The sequence below is a fragment of the Strix aluco genome, chromosome 25 (genome assembly GCF_031877795.1).
Source record: "Strix aluco isolate bStrAlu1 chromosome 25, bStrAlu1.hap1, whole genome shotgun sequence".
Taxonomy (NCBI): Eukaryota; Metazoa; Chordata; class Aves; order Strigiformes; family Strigidae; genus Strix; species Strix aluco.
In genome coordinates, this window is record NC_133955.1 from 6,551,947 (window position 1) to 6,570,260 (window position 18,314).

An 18,314-nucleotide genomic window follows, 5' to 3' on the forward strand; every position below is an offset into this window, starting at 1 on the left:
CACTTCAGGAAGCTCTGCGGGAGCACAGGCCGCTATAATGCTCGTCTCCGATGGCCTGTTAAACCTTTCCCTGCCTCCCCAGGGCTGAGCTGTTGGGGTTGGTGCTGCCCCTGAGCACAACTGCACCAGCTCCTCTGCCCCTGTCCAGGATGTGCCTCCTCCAGCGGTCCCCAACGCTGGTGCAGGTTGTCACCTCCTCTGCCTTGTGCTCCTCAGCATCACACTAACCCTGCGCTGTGCGGCTGCAGTGATTCCCCTCTCTGGCTGGGCTGCTCCATGCAAACATTCCCACAAGCAAAGAGGTGCAGGAGCTCTCGGCTCAGTCCTTGATCTTTTTCTCATCTGCACTAAACATTCCCAAATCCCTGTTTCTCACCGGACTGCTCATCTTGTGAGTCCCCTCTCCCCCCTGCGCTGGTAAATTGAAGGGAAAAGGGGAGTCCTCTTTGTTGCTTCTTTTTAGTGCAGTAAAAGTAACTGAAAAAGCTACAGATGCTGCATCTCTTTGGCCTTTTCATTCCAAGAATAGTAAAAACCAGGTGAGCGGTGTCCGTGCCTCTGTGGGGAGCGGGGCAGCCGTCTGCCGGCGGTGGCTCTCGGTGCCGCGTGTGGACGCCGTCTGCCCAGCTCTGGGTTTTATAGCCTGGCAGCTCCCCTCCCCGGCTGGCCCCAGCCTCTGGGCTCTGTGCCGAGCGCTGCCGGACGCTGCTGCGGACAGGGGAGAGCCGGTTCCTCTCTTCCAGAGCTGCCATCCCTGGGCTTTGCCAGCGGCTTTTGCCAAAGGTGATTTCTGGGCCAGAGCCGAAGGCTGGGAACCCTCCCGTGCTTCCACCCTTGTCCCCTGTGTCCCCTCTTCCGCAGCGTGTCAGGGCTGGGGACACTCTGCCCCCGATTTGCGCTGGCCTTACTAGTCAGACCCCCTCTTGTCGCTACCCTTGGCTTCTTCTGGCCAGCACGAGATGCCTCTGTCCCCAGAGCCTGTGCAGGGGAGGCGAGGGGATGTGGGTCCCCCAGAGCAGCTCCTACATCCATTGGCTTTGTGTGGTTGGGTCTCAGCCCCGCAGCAAAGTCGGTGGAGATGTCATTTACTGGCACCACGTCCTGAGGCTGCCTGTTCTGATCTGCTGTGCCTCTCCTTCTGGGTAGGAAGGGGATGGAGATTCTCCCTGAGACGTGGCAAAAGCCTGACTCTGCCTGATTAGTCCTCAGCTAAATGCTGTCGTTTTACTCCATCTGACAGAAAACCACCCTGAAGGTGGGGAGCGGGATCCTGCTCATCCCCAGAGCGGGGTCTGCCTGGAGTCATCAGCATTTGCCCCATCTCTCATCTGCACAGAGCCTGGAAAAAAATCCACAGGCAAGGAGAAGTGAGCTGAGGAGGCCCCAGCAGCTGCAGACTTTATGCAAAGGTGTGGTGTGAGCCAGAGGAAAGGCGATGGACAGCAAACACCCTCAGTCAAAGGACAGAAGTGCTATAAATTGCGTGGCTGAGAATACAGATGAGTGGAAACGCTCGGCTGAGCTGCGGCTGGGCACGGCGCCGGGAGCTCGGGCACCTGCTCGCCTGCCTCTTCTCCTGATCTTCCCTTCCCACTCTTTTTTGAGCCTTCAATACATCTTCCCACATGGTGTGTGATTGTAAAATATTTTCATTGCATATGTATAAAAATGGAAGTGTGTGTGTGTATATATATACACAATTTCACTTTTGTTTTGCGACATTAAGGCTCTGGTTTTCCCCTATTTCAATTGACGCTGAATTATGTCAGTAAGAAAAAAGCCACCCATCTATTTCCAGCGATTTTTCCATTCTCTACTGGGGAAAGACGACAGCAGCAAACAAAAGAAATGCATGGACACGGGCTTCGTCCTAGCACTTGTCTGCTTGACAGGGGCTTTGCTGCTTGCAGAGCCTGCTCTGGCTCACTGGCTGTGATATTACAATTAAGTTGCCTGTAAGAAGGCTGTTATTTGCTGAATAAAGATTTGCAGATCACCTCTAATAACCATCAATGAGCGCAGTTTGTATCTAATTAAAAGACATTCATCCTTATAAGAGACCCTATGGATATAAAGTACCCCTCACAGGAAAGTGCCTGGCTGAGGTGCTGGAGTTAGAGATAGGTATTTCAGTGAATAATGTAATTTTCTCTGTTTGTGATCAGACAGCTGATTTTCTGGAAGATTAATAGAGGGCAGTGCAAAAAAAACCTACAAAGCAATGAAAAGCTAAGATGAAGGCAGAGATGGAAGGGCAGACTCTGCAGAGAAAGAAGTGTTTAAAGGGTTCTGGGGACGGACTCAGCTTTCACAGGCACTGGTTTGATTTGGAAGCAATTCCCTCAGAGTTAGAGCTTTTACTCCAGATTCACCTAAGTTTAGTTGCAGGGAGAATACTTCTGCAAAGGCGCTTAGAGGAAAGTGAAGTTAATTCACAAAAGAAAAACGATCCCTGGAAAATAGAAATTAATTTTCTTTAGAAAGAGAGGTTATCACAGCAAGGAAATTTTTCAAGCAGACGGATTAAAAAATAAACTCATTTTCTTTCACTGGTTTCCTGAACATTTTGACACATCACTAGTATTGCCAGTGCTAGGATTGTATGTGCTTCAGCAAAACCAGAGCTGGGTTCTCCAGCTCAGCAGCTTGGGAGCTACTTGCTGAGCCAGGTGCTGGTTTTAGTGCTCTGGGAGCCCTGGGAGGTGATGGCCAGGCTGGGCCTGGGCAGTCCAGCCCAAGCTGCAGCTACTTAGACCATTTCCCATAAGCTGGGTCCTGGAGGGTAGAGGTTGGAGGTGTTGCAGGATGAGGAAAATGCTGCTGTTTTCTGGTAATGCATCTTTTTGTGGTATGGTGGTTTGTGTGCCCAGCGGTAGGGGGTATGTGTGTGTGTGCAGTATTGGGGTAGCCCCTGGGGCTCTGCGCTGCTGGTTATTGCTGCCACAGGGTGACTCGAGCCCTGAAACACTGTGAAAACTGTTGCCCTGCGGTCCGTGTTTCCTCCCTTCCCCCCGGGTGTGATGCTGAGGTACAGGACCGTGTAACTGGATTTCTAAGCTCTTAATGTTCGGTTTGTCAAGGTAACACTGTATTATGTAGCTAATTTTTGGCAGCTGGTAGCATCAATCCACCATGAAGCAGAACACATACAACGCTGTTTCTATTACCAGCCGGCATCCTGCGCTCCTCTACAGCAGAGCACGGAGGTAGAGGCTTTGTGATTGCCAAATCATTTGGCACAGTAGCTGGTTACTTTGCTTTGTGGGTAGCTAGCTGGTTAAAGAAATAAACAAAATTTGTTGGCTTGGGTTTATATGCTGATTTGGCTCACTTTTCAACACAAATATTTTATTTGTGGTATGTGATGGTGTTAAACTTCTTGCTGACAGTACAAAGCAAGCTTGGTCTGTCTTTAGCATTTAATCACTGAAATGCTTTCTGTGGTTCACGTCAGGAAAAAAAGTAAGATTTGGTCATTTTGCGCTGGTCCTGATGCTGTAAAATTAATGGTGTTGCAACTGCTTTATAGCAGCTTGTGATCATCTCCTTGGAAAGACTGAGGGCAGGAACGGGGGCTGGGAATTCCTGGTATCTAATGCTGCTTTTAATGCCAACTCTCTGTCAAAATTAAGCCCATGAATTACTTCCCCTCCACCTCCTGAAAATATAAACTGCTGAGACTTTCCAGTTTTCTTAAAGACTTCAGTACCTTTAAAAACCCAGTTCGCTCTTGACATTGGCCTAACTCTGGGTAGGACTGTGCTTCGTTTTTCTCAGACATGGGGAGTTTGGTGGCTGATACAATCTAATTTTTCTGTTGCTTGCCATGTTTGTGAAGAGTTCTCAGAAAAGTGACCTTGTGGTGTCCGTCTTATTAGGGAAACAAATTTCTCTGCAGTGTGGCCATCGAACAGAGGATGTGATTGCACCCATTACTGGGAGTGCTGAGGGATTTAGCACAGCCCTGGTCCGTCCTGATACCATGTGAAACGCCCCAAAATATTAAAGTGTCTCTAAATGGACACCTGGTTCAACACTTGCACTGTGACTCCCATTACCCTCCCGAGAGAGAAAGCTCTGCTGTGTAATTGGGCAGCATTATCTGTCACACAGCTCTGGGAACTGAAGACAAGAGCTTCTATAATTTTAAGGTAATTATAAGCCAGATGTGTCAGTCAGTCTCCCCTTTTCCTCCCCCCTTTCCCTCATTCAAATTTGTTTTTTCCATTTAATTAAAACCTCTGATCCTGCTTAATATTAGAGAGCAAGCCTGGGTGCATAAATAAATATGCTAAACACATGGCAAATGCCCCAGAGCGGGGCCTGTTAGGGACACTGCGAGGCAGAACAAGCAGTTTTGATTTTAATGGAAAATCCATGTGAAGCTGTAAAAATTGGCAAGCAGAATAACAAAAGCTGACAGTGTTGCATTAAAGAGCTAAACTTTAAACTATCAGTGCTTAAAAACATTGCCTTGAACATAAACTTGGGGGGCTGAGCTGCCGTCCCTGGCGGGGCCGTGTCCGAGCTGTGAGTTTGACTCAGCCCAGTTTGCCTCAGAGCATCGCTCCCTTCGTCCTTCACCCTGCTCCCAGCATCTCTGCTGGCTGGGGACAGTCCTGCCCACCCAAACACTCCAAGTCTCCCAAAACCATGCCCAGAAGCACATGTGCCCCCCACAAACCCCATGGAGACAAGCCAGCCTGCACTGGTGGGGCTTGGACCAGCCTGCTCTCCCTGGCACTGTCTGCAAGGTGAGCCTGAAATGCCTTGCAGACTGGTGAATAGCACCAGGGGATTTCTACTGGATAAAATAAATCCAATCCTGGGGTGTTATTGCAGCTGATAACTCTATTACAGTTTACTTTTTCCTTGTTGTTTTGCTGTGCCTTTTCATTTGACCCACATGTGTGGAAACAGTCTGCTTAAGTAGAGGCAACTGCCAGAGGAAAAATTGAAGCTACAGGCATCTTCGAGATAGCAAATTACTTGTTTATCATCCTTAGGTTCTCCCTGTTGGTTTGCCTGTATAGCCAGGGATGTTTAAAGACTTTGGTAGCTGTGAAATGCTTCAATTTCCTTCCCCACTCCCTCATCTCCTTTTGCTGTTATCATCATTAGCATTTAAAAACCAGATGCAGCCGGAGCATTTACAACCTTAAAATCAATAATAAAAAAAATAAAATTACATTTCAAGGCTGGAAACAAATGGCTTTTTCTTGTCCTCTCCTGATAGGCTGCTGTGGGGAAAATATATGTCCGTTAGCTTGTGTGAGGGCAGACAGACAAGCTGGTTAACAGCTGCCTGGCAGGCAGCGGGGGCAGGAGAATTCGCCGGGGTCAGAAGTCCCACCAAGGCAGCAGTGACACGGTGGCCAGGCTGGGAGAGGCACTTTCTTTAGGTCCTGTATTTTGCTTTACACAGTGGAGGTCTGGCCTGTGCGTGGGATTTCTGGGCCCTGCAGCCTATAGACATGAGATGTTTTGTGTCATTTTTAATAAACACCTTGCCAGGAAATTCGCACTGGTCACACAGATAACGCCCAGGCTCCAGGACCGAGTGTGGCTGCGTGGGGTCGGGTTTGGTGGGGCCGGGCTGGCTGAGCTGGGCCTAAGGCAGCTCACGGCATGGTGGGTGCTTCAGATATCGGCACCTACAGCCGCTTCAGCCCCCGTCACCTTCCAGCCTCCGCAGCTGAAATCGGGGTTGTTTTGGTCTCGCTGGGCACAGGGATGCTGGAGGCATCCTATGCCGTGGAGTGGGAGGGGAACTGCTGCTCCTACCCCCCTCCTCCCCTCTGGTGCAGGATTTAAGATACGTTTAATCGAAAATCTCAGTACAGGGGGAAGTGAACAAGAACCTTTCCATGACCTCAGATCTGCTTTGGCTACTGTTCCCCTTCTTGCCTGATGGAAATGCTGCCGTTATTCAGAACCCATTGCCTTCCAGGTAAGAGAGGCATCAATCAGGGTTATGAAAGGAGAGGAGCAGCTGTTTCATGACAATATATTAGAAAATGATGAATCACAGGGAAAATGTCTGCAGTGATCTGTACTCTCCCCGCTAAAGCAAAGTTCAAGGCTTCATGATTAAAGGTTGTTCTTGCCTATTTGATAGTCAGGCCCAGGTTATGCCCAAATACAGGGAAACTTGTTTGGGATTGTGCAGCTGCCTCGGTGAAACCGCTTCCCACTGAGTGTCCAGGACTGAGGTCAGCTTGTATCGTTCAATTAAAACTCTGATTATTTCTTACCTGCCCTGACATTATTACCCTGAAAGTTCTAGAACTGTCAAGCTAAGGGACTTCAAGATGCGGGGAGACAAGTTCACAGAATCAAGACTTGGTCACTACTATTAGATGTGCTGCTTCTCTTGAGCTGTTTGAGCAACTTCTTTCCTTCCCTTGCTACCTTTTTGTGTATGTGGAGAAGAGGACAAAATAAGCCCAATTAAAGCACATTATTGCAGTTTCACTAGTAGTTTAGCTTGACATGCTTAACAGATCAGAAGGCCAGTGGAATTACTACCTTCAGCTTGTATGAAATGTGGGTCTTTTCTCCCCTCATCTTAGTGTGTGAAAATCTCCTAGGAAACGTAGCCCTAATGGTCTGCCTCCTCCCAGTGCTGCGGTTCCTGCAAACCAAGCAGAAAGCCGTGCTCTAAATATGCTGCCTGCTCCTCCTAATTAAATGGCTGTGGGCAGAAGATCCTTGTAGCGTTGGTGGGGCTGTAATGCTGGGATGCCTGCTTTGTTTGGCAGTTTCTAGCTGTAGCTCTTGACTCTCGGGCATCTGTGGATCGTTACTGTGCTCTGATGGTCCCTGCTGCTGCAGGAATTGCTGGGGTGGAGGTCCCAGACGTGGAGGCTGGAGAGCACCACAGCTCTGCACACTGAAGGAGATGCTGCCCCAGATCTGTCCTGGCTGTGACCCTGGGGGATTGTCCTGGGGTGAACTGGGAGATGCATCTTCAGCCCTTGGGAGAGCAGCAGGGGGTTTGCTAAGAGGTGACACCCCAGCGGGGAGTCCTTCCCCAGCCCGCTCTGCCCACCGCTGCAGCACTGCCAGGTCTGGTTTGGAAATGGGCACCAGCTCCAAGGACTTGCACAAGAGTGGGGAGCCCTTCCCCTGCAGCTTCGTTCGCATCACCACCTCTTTGCCCTTTGGTTAGGACAAGAGTAGTTAATCCTCAGACTGCTCTTGTCTCGGTTCTCTGGCGGGCAGAGCAGCGGGATGGGAGCCTTCAGGAAGGCAGTTAATGCTGTTTAATCCTCTCCCGACGTGGGGTGTTTGAGGAGAAGGTGCTAAAGTACAACAGCTGCACATATTGTACTGCCTGCCTGGGAGCGGGTGGCTGGGTCAGGTCAGGCAGCCCAGCCCCGGTACTGGCAGCAGCGCCGAGGTGAAGCATGTGCTGTCGGCCGGGACAGGCTCTGCGGGATCTATCCTGCACCCAGCAGCAGCTGCAGCACGGGGCAGAGCCGTGCTGTCCCTGCTGTTCTGCCCTACTGGGGTTTGAAGACCCCACGGACACCATTCCCCAACATCTGGGATGTTGAATGGGCACTCGTTGCGGTGAGAATTTAGGATTATGCCCACTAATGTTGGTGTCAGAGGTGGGTGTGTTTGTCATCTAACTCAGGTGTATGCTCCAGTGTTCAGGAAATTATTCAACTCGATGGGAAATCGGGTTTAAACCTCCCAGGGGTCCATAGATAAACATCTGAATATTCTTCTGCATCACAAGTTTCTTTTTTTTTTTTAAACCTGAAGTTCAACCTCTGATTCCTTTTGGGCTCTTGTGAAGAACTAGCAGAAAGTGGTATTTTGGGTCTACAAAGTAGGAAGATTGTCCATCTATTTTTGAAGAGCTCCTTGTAGACCAGGACCTCTCTGGGGAGACAGCAGTTGTGATTAAGAAGGGTTGCTGGCTTTGATGGCAAAGCCAACAATTTAGCGCTCTTCTAAAAGCAACTTGTTTCACTTCATACTGATTGTCCAATGAGGTATTCAAGCAGCACGGAATAGAAACGGTTCTGCCCCCCTCCTCAGAAATTGATTTTGAGAAGTATCTGACTTGGTGCTTCTAAGTGCCTGATAATGGCCAACAAAGGGAGAAGCCCTGGCAGGAGTATAACTCTTATTTTTCAGGCAGATCATAGATTGAGGGGATTAGTCGAAGGTTGGATTTGTCTGTGGCAGTCTGGTTTTTGTGCCTCCAAAGAACACTGTTTCACGTTACCAGACAATTGCTTTGTCTCTGACTCTTCCCCGCGTGTACGGTGCTAATTGCCAAGGCATCTCTTAAAAGCTATTTTCATACACATTTGCACAACAGATTTGAAAGGCCATGAGGATGTACTTAGCACTGCTGCAAATGGGAAATGTTGCCCCGTGTTTCAGAATAATGACATTTTGGAACCTGCCAAATGCATAGTTTTATCACTTATAATTCGGATGATCTGTGGACCAGTATTTTTGGCTGTAATGGATTATCACTTCATCATGCAAGCAAATCACAGTCTGTAGCGAGAGCCTGCTGGTAGGGAAACCACAGACGGAAATCAATGGATTTCTTCATTGGCCTTTACATTATCTCCCTGTCTCACCGAGCTGCTGTCGTCTAGAAAATGAACCAAATTAACATGCAGGTCAAGCATCAACGGGTCATTTTTCTTTAGGGTTTCCTCTATGGGCATGAGAATATGGGTATTGCTGTAGCAGCAACAAAATAATTACATCTGTTCTGTATCCCGTCTTCAGGGGAGCTCACACGCCGAGTTCGCTGCAGAAACGGGTGAGCGTGGGGAATCACAGAGCGTCTTTGAGGTCGGGGGTGGGAAGGACAGACAGATGGTTGCTTTCTGTGCATGGCTTGTTTGAGGTTTTACAGGGTTTTGTTTGGCAAAACAAAAAAAACCTGAGAGAGACCGTGCTCTGATCGTGGTCCTGTTGTTTCCAAATTAGACGGGGGTTTGTGTGAGTGGTTCTGCCCTGGGTCTTTCAAAGCCCTGTGTTTGCTTGTGCTCAGTAGATGGTCTGTGCCTGGTTGTATCTAAGGAGCTTTTGCCTTGCTCTGGAGCACCAGAGATCAGCATCGAGTCTGGTGAGAGTTTGGGACCATAACCCAGAGAGCTGTTGGCTTTCCTTGCAGATCATTCACATCAATTCAGGGCATCAAATCCCACCCCGAGGCTTAACGAAGCATTGTGCCTGTCGCACCAAGGTGAGAGCAAGCACAGCCTCAGTGGGGGGGGTGTGGATTTACAGCTAACTGTTGGGTTAAGGTGAAATGTGAAAATCACTGCTAAACCCCTTGTGTTTAGCCAAGTGAGGCAAGGAGGTTTGAACCTGCCCTGATGCCTCACGGGTCTGGCGTCTCTTGGATTGTTAGCTTCAATGGTGAAACTTAAAAATAATTAAATTAATGTCAAAGTCCTCAAAAGCTAATTGGGAAAGGATTAACCTAGAAGGAAACCAGAGATGCAGAGGGAAAAGGACAACTCCCTGATGTGACCTGTGCTTGCTGCCTCAGCGGGTGATGAGCCAGATGCTGTTTTCCCTCCCGGTGATTTGTGTGTAACAGAATCCCCTGCTAGTCCCAGCAGCCAGGCTGGGGTCTCAACAAACGCTAGACTCAACTCACAACCTCTCAGGAAACGTGGCCTTGAGACATCTCACTGGATGTCTCGGCCCTCCCCAGATGGAGAGCAGAGCCGCTCTGACAGCGCAGCAGTTTTGAGGGGAATTATAATGCTGGGTGATTTCTGCAGCAGCAATTGCTATCTGAGCTAACATGTCTTGATCTTGCAAGTGTGCATTTCTGCTAAGGGCAGGAGCAGTCCCTCTGCCTTTAACGGGAGCGAGCGCAGCCTTTTGCTCTGCTCAGGGATAATTCTCGTACTCCTGAACAATTCGCTGCAGGGGGCCCAGAGCTCTTCTCACCCGCCCCACTTGAAAGACCACGTTCAGGATAGAAGAGCACGAGGTATTGCTTGGGAAGTTACAAAGGTCCCCAGAGCCCTGGGCAACCCCATTCAACTAATATCCCAACTTCTGACAACCAATATCCACTGTCCTGCCCCAAAACTAATTAATTTTATACATGAGTGAATTTAACACCATCATTTAGCTCTGTCTGCTGGTGGAGACTTTGAAGTACAAACTGATTATGCAGGGAACAAGCTGGGAGCTGGTTAATAAGTTCCAACAAAGTGTGTACTGCTGGGAGGCCGTGTTAGATTAAATGTAGAATTTTATTGTTGTTTTGTCTTGGACTTCAGCGTGGAGACAACTGAAGCAGCAGCAGTCTGTCACCGGAGAGAGAGAGAGAGAGAGAACTGCAGTGACAGCGTTGGGAAATGTTTAAAAACTACGTAAGTGTTAATGATCAGGACCTGAATCTGCTTCCTCGGAAAACCTCATTCTTCACCTCATTTGCTTGGTTTTGCTTCACTTCAGGCAGGCGGGTTGTTAATGGAGGAAATCAAAGTGAATCAGCTCAACAATTCTGCTTTTGTGGGGCTGACTGGAGTAAAGCGTGAGGTTGCTTAGATCCGAGCTGCTCAGCTCGAGGGTGCTGGGCAGCCCTTGGGCCGAGGGTGCGTTGAGAGGTCTCGGCTGGTCCTTCAGGGACAGACAGTGGCTCCTGATTTCATCCCTGGAGGGTCTTCCCAGTCCGAGCAGATGGGGTCTCTGGAGGCTCCGTGTTCAGGGTGAGGGGCTGAGGCACTGACGAGCTCCTCTGCGGAGCAAGGGGAAAGCAAATCCTGAACAGTCAGTAAGTGATCACGGGGACACAGGCACACTGGGAACTGTCTGTAACCTTTTGGCTGGGCAGCAGCAGTGACCACTCCAATCTGGGAAATTTAAGATAAGCTCAACCTCTCTGACATTCTAGGTAATTGCCTTTTTCTCCTTTCAAATTTGCAGTATGATCGAGGGAGAGAAGGGGACAGAAAAAAGGGAGTAGAATTGCTTTGGGGAAAAAAGATTGTTTTAAGTAGTTGTTCCCACACCGTCCCCAAGGATTGCTTGTTTCCTGAAAAGCTCAGTGCTGCAGAGTGGATGCAAACTGAAGTCAAAGCCTGTTAAATTGTGAATGCTATTTTTGTGTGTTCTTAAATCCTGACACCCATGATCACCTCTGCTAAAGGCCTTCTCTCTGGATGACCCCTCACTAGCTGCTTTCTTTCTTTCTAATAGTCTTAAATAGGTGAGGAGTATCTTAATTGGATTTAAATGGCTCTCCACTAACTATTAATCACTTGATGGCTCTTCTGAGGGAAAACAGAGTGGTAAATCTGCACTGAACTTCAGCACAAATTGCAAGAGAAGATGTTTGCCATTGGGAAGCCAAGTCCCAGTCATCCTTTTCTCCAGGGATTATCTGGGTTTGGCAGTGAAGGAGAGGTAATGTCAGTTACGGTATTTTGAAGCTGTTTTGGTGAAGGGCAGATTTTCCATAGCCACAAAATCAAAACACAGCTGCAAAAAGGTTTGTAAAGTCAAATGAAAAGACTAACCAGAAGAAAAATTCAGCAAAGACTTTAAATGAACCATTTCTGAGAATTTACAGACTTCATTTCTCTCCTCATTTCTTATTTCGCTAACGGAGAATGACCTCAGAAGAGGTTCAGCTGCAAGTCACGCAGAAAGGGGAAGATGTAAGTCACGAAGGAGATGAGCAGTCTGCAGCAGGCAGGCAATTTTCGCCAGTGATGCTCTCCCCTCCATCCTGGCATTGCCACATACCGGGGCTGCCTTTCGGGCAGAAGTGCCACTGACCGACGCTTGCTCACTCTGGCCATGTTTCTACCCCACGGTCATGGCAAAAAAAAAAAATCAACCACCCAACCAAAAAACCCCAAATAAACCGCAGCCCGACCCGGTTAATAACGGCCCGGCTGAGCAGCGGCCAGCGGGGCTGCGCGCCCACCGCGCTCCGGCAGGGGGAGCCCTGGCTCCGGCTGCCGCAGGGGCGGGCTGGGGGGGCGGCATGTGCTGGGGGGTCTGGCAGTGCCTTTGGGGGGGATGTCAGGCATTGCCTGGCGGGGGGGGGGTCTGTCAGTGCCTGGAATGGGGGACAGGCAGTGCTGGGGGTCAGGCAGTGCCTGGAGGGGACAAGGGCAGTGCTGGGGGGGTCTGTCAGTGCCTGGGGTGGGGGGGTTGGACAGTGCTGGGAGTCAGGCAGTGCTGGGGGGGTCTGTCAGTGCCTGGGGTGGGGGACAGGCAGTGCTGGGGGGTCTGTCAGTGCCTGGGTGGGGGGGTTGGACAGTGCTGGGGGTCAGGCAGTGCCTGGGGTGGGGGGTCGGACAGTGCTGGGGGGGTCTGACAGTGCTGGGGGTCAGGTAGTGCCTGGGGTGGGGGGTCGGACAGTGCCTGGAGTGGGGGACAGGCAGTGCTGGGGTGTCTGTCAGTGCCTGGGGTGGGGGACAGGCAGTGCTGGGGGTCAGGCAATGCTGGGGGTTCTGTCAGTGCCTGGGGTGGGGGGTCAGACAGTGCTGGGGGTCAGGCAGTGCCTGGGGGAGGCCATGGGCAGTGCTGGGGTTCAGACAGTGGGGGGGGGGTCGGGCATGGCGGCAGTGCCGGAGGGCTTGGCCGAGCGATCCCGAGGCCTGTCACTAACCCAGGCACAGGCGGGAGCGCTGGCAGCGCTGTTAAATGGGGCTGAAGCTGGGGGGTCAGTCAGCTCCCCAGGCAGGGAAAAGCCTCTCCAGCTCCTCGGCTGCCCTGGGGGCCTCTCCGGCCTCGCCACAAGTGACAGGGAATTACCCCTCGGTCTGCTGCTCCCTCGCAGACGTGGCTGCGGCGGATGCTGAAATGGTTTTCGCAGTCTCTGGAAGCGCAGGAATGGGGGGCTGGGGGGTGGCTTTCCCCCTCGTGAGCCCTGCAGCTTGGCCCAGGCGTGTTCTGAGCGTGCAGGGGCTGCGGTTCTGCTGCCCACCCCGTTCAATCCATCGCTTCTGGCCGCGGTCGCGCTCGGGTGGGCTCCAAACCGTGGGGCTCTGCGACAGCCCGGGAGCTGGTACCGTGCCTCGAGCACAGGCAGCGGTTGTCACTCCTGACAAATACAGTTGCCAGCATGCGGCCAGACCGGGTATAAGCTATTTTAACTTCTTATACTTTTTTAAAAAGACATATATCGCTTGAGTCGCTTCAAGGGAAAGGGTGGCTTCTATTTCCTCTCTTGGGCCACGTGTAAAGCTCTGCCATGAGCAGATGTTGGTGTTTTCACCCAGCTCCCCCGATACTGTTGCTGAAGACATTTGCTCCTAGTCCACGAGCCAGTTATCACATACCCACCCAAGTATGTCTGATGCCACCGGGGTCAGGATTTCTGGATAAATAAGACTCGCCAAGCAATGTTGCTGCCATTGCTTTCCCACCAGTTAATTTTCCTGGCCAAATCCCTTCTAAATGAGACAGAGGTCTTTGCCCCGAGAACGCCTGCCATGACATTCTTTTGGTTACACATAAGCAGCTAAACATTTTGGAACGGGTTGGGAAATTTTCACCAGTTTAAAAAAGAGATTTGGTTGAGATTGTTTTGTTTGTTTTTGCACATGTGAAATGTCTGGATTTTTTTCCTCGTGTCTGGCAGGAGAGTTGCAGTTAGAAAATATTCATACACTGATCTTGCTGACTTTCCTCAAGCTGTTTTTATTCCTACCACTACTCTATCCATATATTGCTTTTTTCTCCCCTGTTCAGACTAAGACAAGAATAATCTCTTACATGCTTCACACTGCGAGGAGGATGGGTAGGGTTATTTTTGTGGCTGACTGGGCACATGAGATGCAGATGTTGTCCTGATGTGTGCATTAACCATGCCTACGCAATGCCAGGTTGATTCTTCTCTTTTCGCCTTCCTCTGAAGCTTCTGACACAGCCCGTGGCTCCAGGGGGACACGGCAATGAGGAACAGGAATATGAGCAACATTTCTTTTGAGTGTAATAGCGGCATTTCCTACCCCTGCTGCATGCCTCAAGAGTGACTCCAGGCTTGGCCCTGCATCTTGCAAAACCGATTTGGCATTCTTAGGAGAGCTGATGTTTTTGGCTAGTTGGAGCTTCTGATAAATGTTGGTACATCTGATTTATTGTCTGACTCGGTTCCCAAGGAGACCACATATGTAGCAGTCTGAGATAAGCGGCTTAAAACCTAAAGGTGAATGCCTTAAAATATCAGTGTCCCTTTCTCTGCTTCCATTGATAGTGAGCTCTTGCTTTTTCCCTGCTATCTTTACTTCACTCTGTTATCAGAGAATTAAATACTTCGTGTTTTGTTGAGGAACCTTTCTGTCTTTACAATTGGCCGAAGTTATAAATTCAGATGGATTTTTTTGTGTTATCTCTCCTAATGCAAATTCGTTGAGCATAATGCCAGTGTCTCTTATTCTGTGGCCTGATGACAGCTCATCATGCTGAGACCCAGAGCTGGAAGACCCCCAGATCACCATGGCTCGTGCACACGCATGCATTTGCTGTACTGCCCCCACCCCCAGCCCTGCTTATGTATGTGCTTCAACCTCCTCCTGCCTTGGTTAGAAGGAAGCGCCATTGTGCTGCTCTGGCTCTGGACTCCTCCAGCTGGAGAAGGCATTTGATGTGCAGGGCACGATTTGTGACGGTGGTGATCTTATGGTGATGGTTTTGCAGTAGGAAAAAGCTTAACTTCAGCAGGATGTCAAGCTCTGTGACCTCAGCGACAGGGAGACTGTCACCTCCAGTGTACATTAACACTGGGAGGGTAATAAAGGGAGAGCCGAGGGTACAGTTGGGTACCTGGGGGCTGACAAAGGGGTCATTTGGGGGCAACAGACTATCAGCAATTTACACTAGGGAAAAAAAAAAAAAAACAAAACAAAAAAGCCAGTTTGTCAAGTGTGAAACACTCATTATTTAGCATGAAAAATTACTGTTTGTGTTTAAAAGTGGGAAGAGGAAGGAATTGGATTGTCTGTTTTACAAAGAAATTTGGAAGGTAGTGGGAGAGGCAGAGGTGCTCCTGCTTGGCTTAGAAAATATTCAAAACCTGTTAGCAGAGCTCTGGAAGCATAGGATAGCTCTCTGGCAAGATACTGTGGTATTCAGGCACTGTAGGAATAAAGCCAGTTGCCTTGTGAAGCATTAGCCAAGATGAAGGGATGTGCGTGAGTTAGAGGGACCAGCAGCCTGCTCGAGCGTAGCAATAGACCTTCTGAGTGGCACAAACGTGCTCTTGTGCTCAGATTGGCGTGCCCAGACATCCCTTGCTCACACAGCCAGCCTCCCCACCTCTCCAGCGAAAGAAAGGGTGAGTCTTGTCAACTTTTTATACACCTTTTTCCCCTGAACACATTCCAGCTGGTTCAGCACCCAGGGTCAATTTGTGAAGGTGTGCACAGACCTCGCAGGCTTGATGGATTCACCCGACTGAGCCTGTACTTTATACTTTCCCTCCCACTGCTTTGTTACACCCCCTCAGAGGCCACGTCTTGCAAACAGCAGCCTCTCTCGTGGGAGAAAAAGAAACAAGATTGTTCTTGATGTTGGTCTGTGTCCTGACCAAGAGCCCAAGCACGTGGTGTGGCAGCCTGTGAAGGAGATGCCACGCTGGTGTCTGTGCTATGAAACACGGCAGCTTGGCTTGGCTTTGTCTGTTGGTGGCCACCATGGCCCCCTCGATGCTCCTCTGAGACGTAAAGCACTGGGTCAGGCTGTGATCCCTCCAGGAGGGCGTTCTCCTTTCTCCTTCTAGCAATGGCCAGAAAATGATGTCAGAACTCTGCAGTTTCTGGCTGAAGGGATGCTTCTCCCTCATTCTTATTAGGTAGAGTTTTGATTTACAATCCAAGCTGAAAGTCCTGTGGCACCATTTGTGGGTTCCCAGAGCTGTTCCCTTTTTGTAATCAAGTCAGCAAAAGGAAGATCGCAGTTTCCTGATTTTTCTCCAGTCATAGCATCAGCTACGTCTGTGAAATGAGCAACCCAACGAAGTGGCCATTTAGCCATAAACTTCTCCCCTTCCATGAGGCAGAGAGACTCCCCTGCAGCGACTGATCTGACCGCTTGCTGAACAGGGAAGGTAAACCTGTAAGAAGCAAGTCACTGGGTCTGTGCTGTGGCATCAAAGCCTGCGTTGGTGTTGAGTTTCTGCTCTTCAAAGCGCATGTTTTTTCAGCCAAGATACACTTGGTTGATGTCTCTTCTCCCTAGGTCATTTGCAATCCAAGCTTGTTTTCAAGGAGTAAATTGGGCCAGTCTGAATTTTTGCGGGGGAGAGGTTAAGTGACAAAGAGGGAACCAGTTTTTTTTCTAGAAGAGAAATTTTCAGACCATAATTAATGTGTCTTCTCCATGCATGTATGTGCATGCACACACCCAAACATAGCTGTCTTTGATCTCTGCTGGGAGGCTAAGGAGAATACAGAGACTATAGAATCCAACTTCTTATGAGGGACAGAGCGCAGGGATAACTGCACTGCTCTCCCTTGGGCTTTGGAAAACGGCAGGCTTGGAGCCACCTGGCATCTCTTGCTAGCCATTATAGGATACGAGGAGCTGTGCCTGCTTTAAATACACTAGCAAGGCATTGGGGGGGAAAGTAATGCTGCGTTGTTGTCAGCTGTGGCAACACACACTACAATTAATGCCAAAGCCATCAGTGCCCACGATTTGAACCCCCTGGCAGGAGGAAGAAGAGGCTCAAGTGACGCAAGGAGAGTGGCAGGTTGTTATCAAAGTGCCTGCCACTCTCCAGAAGCTGCTTGTTACTAAGCCCTATGATTTTTGCGGTTGACTTACACCAAGTGCTGCTCAATTTGCTGAGAATTGCGTTCTGCCATCGGAGTGGCACAAACCTAAGGAGCAATTCAAGTTCATGCATCACTGGTGTGTTTGTATCGCATCAGAGTGGGGATCCAGTTAATAAGGTAAAAGGTTTCTCATAGTGGCTAGTGCCAGGTGCTTTTAAGCAGTTTTAAAATTTTTATTTCCTATAAGGACTAGAATAAAAAAATGGACATATTCTGCTGAATATATACTTCCTGGCCCTTATGCATGCAGCCTTCAGGTAGCAGGTCAGATGAAAAAAATGTATTAATCTGAATTTTAAATTCTAAGCTACAAAGAAAGTAATTTGGACTTTGGGTAAAATTTGAAGCGCAGTAGAATTTGCTTCCAACCTGGGATCCAATAAAAAGCAGAGCGACATTGTGGCAAGTCTTGTGATGGGCCTTTGCACAAGAACAGATTGCTTAATTTTTTCCAAACATTTTAGGCGCTCATTAACATCTGAGTGCTGGGGTGAATCTGCAGTAGCTTTCACAATCTTCCCTCAAATGTGACCCTGTGTTATTCCATCTGCATTTTTAACCAAATAATTCTCTGATTGTGTTGGCTTCAGTGACCACCCTGTGAGGAAATTATTGTAGCTTTGGTACTCTGGTGGTCTAAAACCATCTACTTCTCTCTATGCCTACTTATACAGTGATCAAGAAAATAAGTGAATCTGTTAAAGCAAGTCGCTCTAAAGCAATTTAAAAATTCTGTAATTGAAAAGAGCCTAGATTTTGTGTCTAGCATAGTAGCCTAATGCATAGTTTTGCTTGAATATAAGGGGCTTGAAGGTGCATGCTTAGTCCTGTTTTGGACATAGATCCTATCTGTGCGGTCTTCAAATGTGTTTGGGTCTCTAGCTTCACACACTGTTTTTAATTTAGGCTGAAGTCTGCTTGCAAGACTCACAGTGAAGACTGGCACTCTTCACATCCAAAGCAGCTTGCTGCATGCTGCACTCTATCTTGTAGCATTTCCATTGCCAATATCTTCTGAAAAAGCTTTCTGGGTATGTTCTGTAAGCATAGCAGAAATAATAGGCCAGATTCATTCTTGTTGAAGATTTGCTAGTCTCAGAAATAAATATATACTTTTTAAAATGAAGACAAATACATTTGTAATAGAAGAACAACTACTGGCAAAACCTCCAAAAGGTGTAGACAAAGGGCGTGTGAGCTTTGTATTCCCAGTTTTCTCAGTGTTCTTTGGTCCCGAAACGCCTTTGCTTATCTGGGCAGTCTGTTGCTGGAGCATGGTGTTGGCTCTGAGAGGCAGGTAGAGGATAGGAAGAGGCAAAATCAGAAGAATTTCTTAAAAATTTAATTCTTATTAGCTTGCTTTTGTGTATGGAACTGTCAGATGTGCTCAGTAGACACAGGACCAGTTTCTCCTTGGTTTTATGTTCCCATATAAATTAGGATGAGAGTCCCAAAACACCTGTATTTCTAGCATTGTCTCCTCTGTTAGTGGAAATTTCCTATTCCAGAACAGGC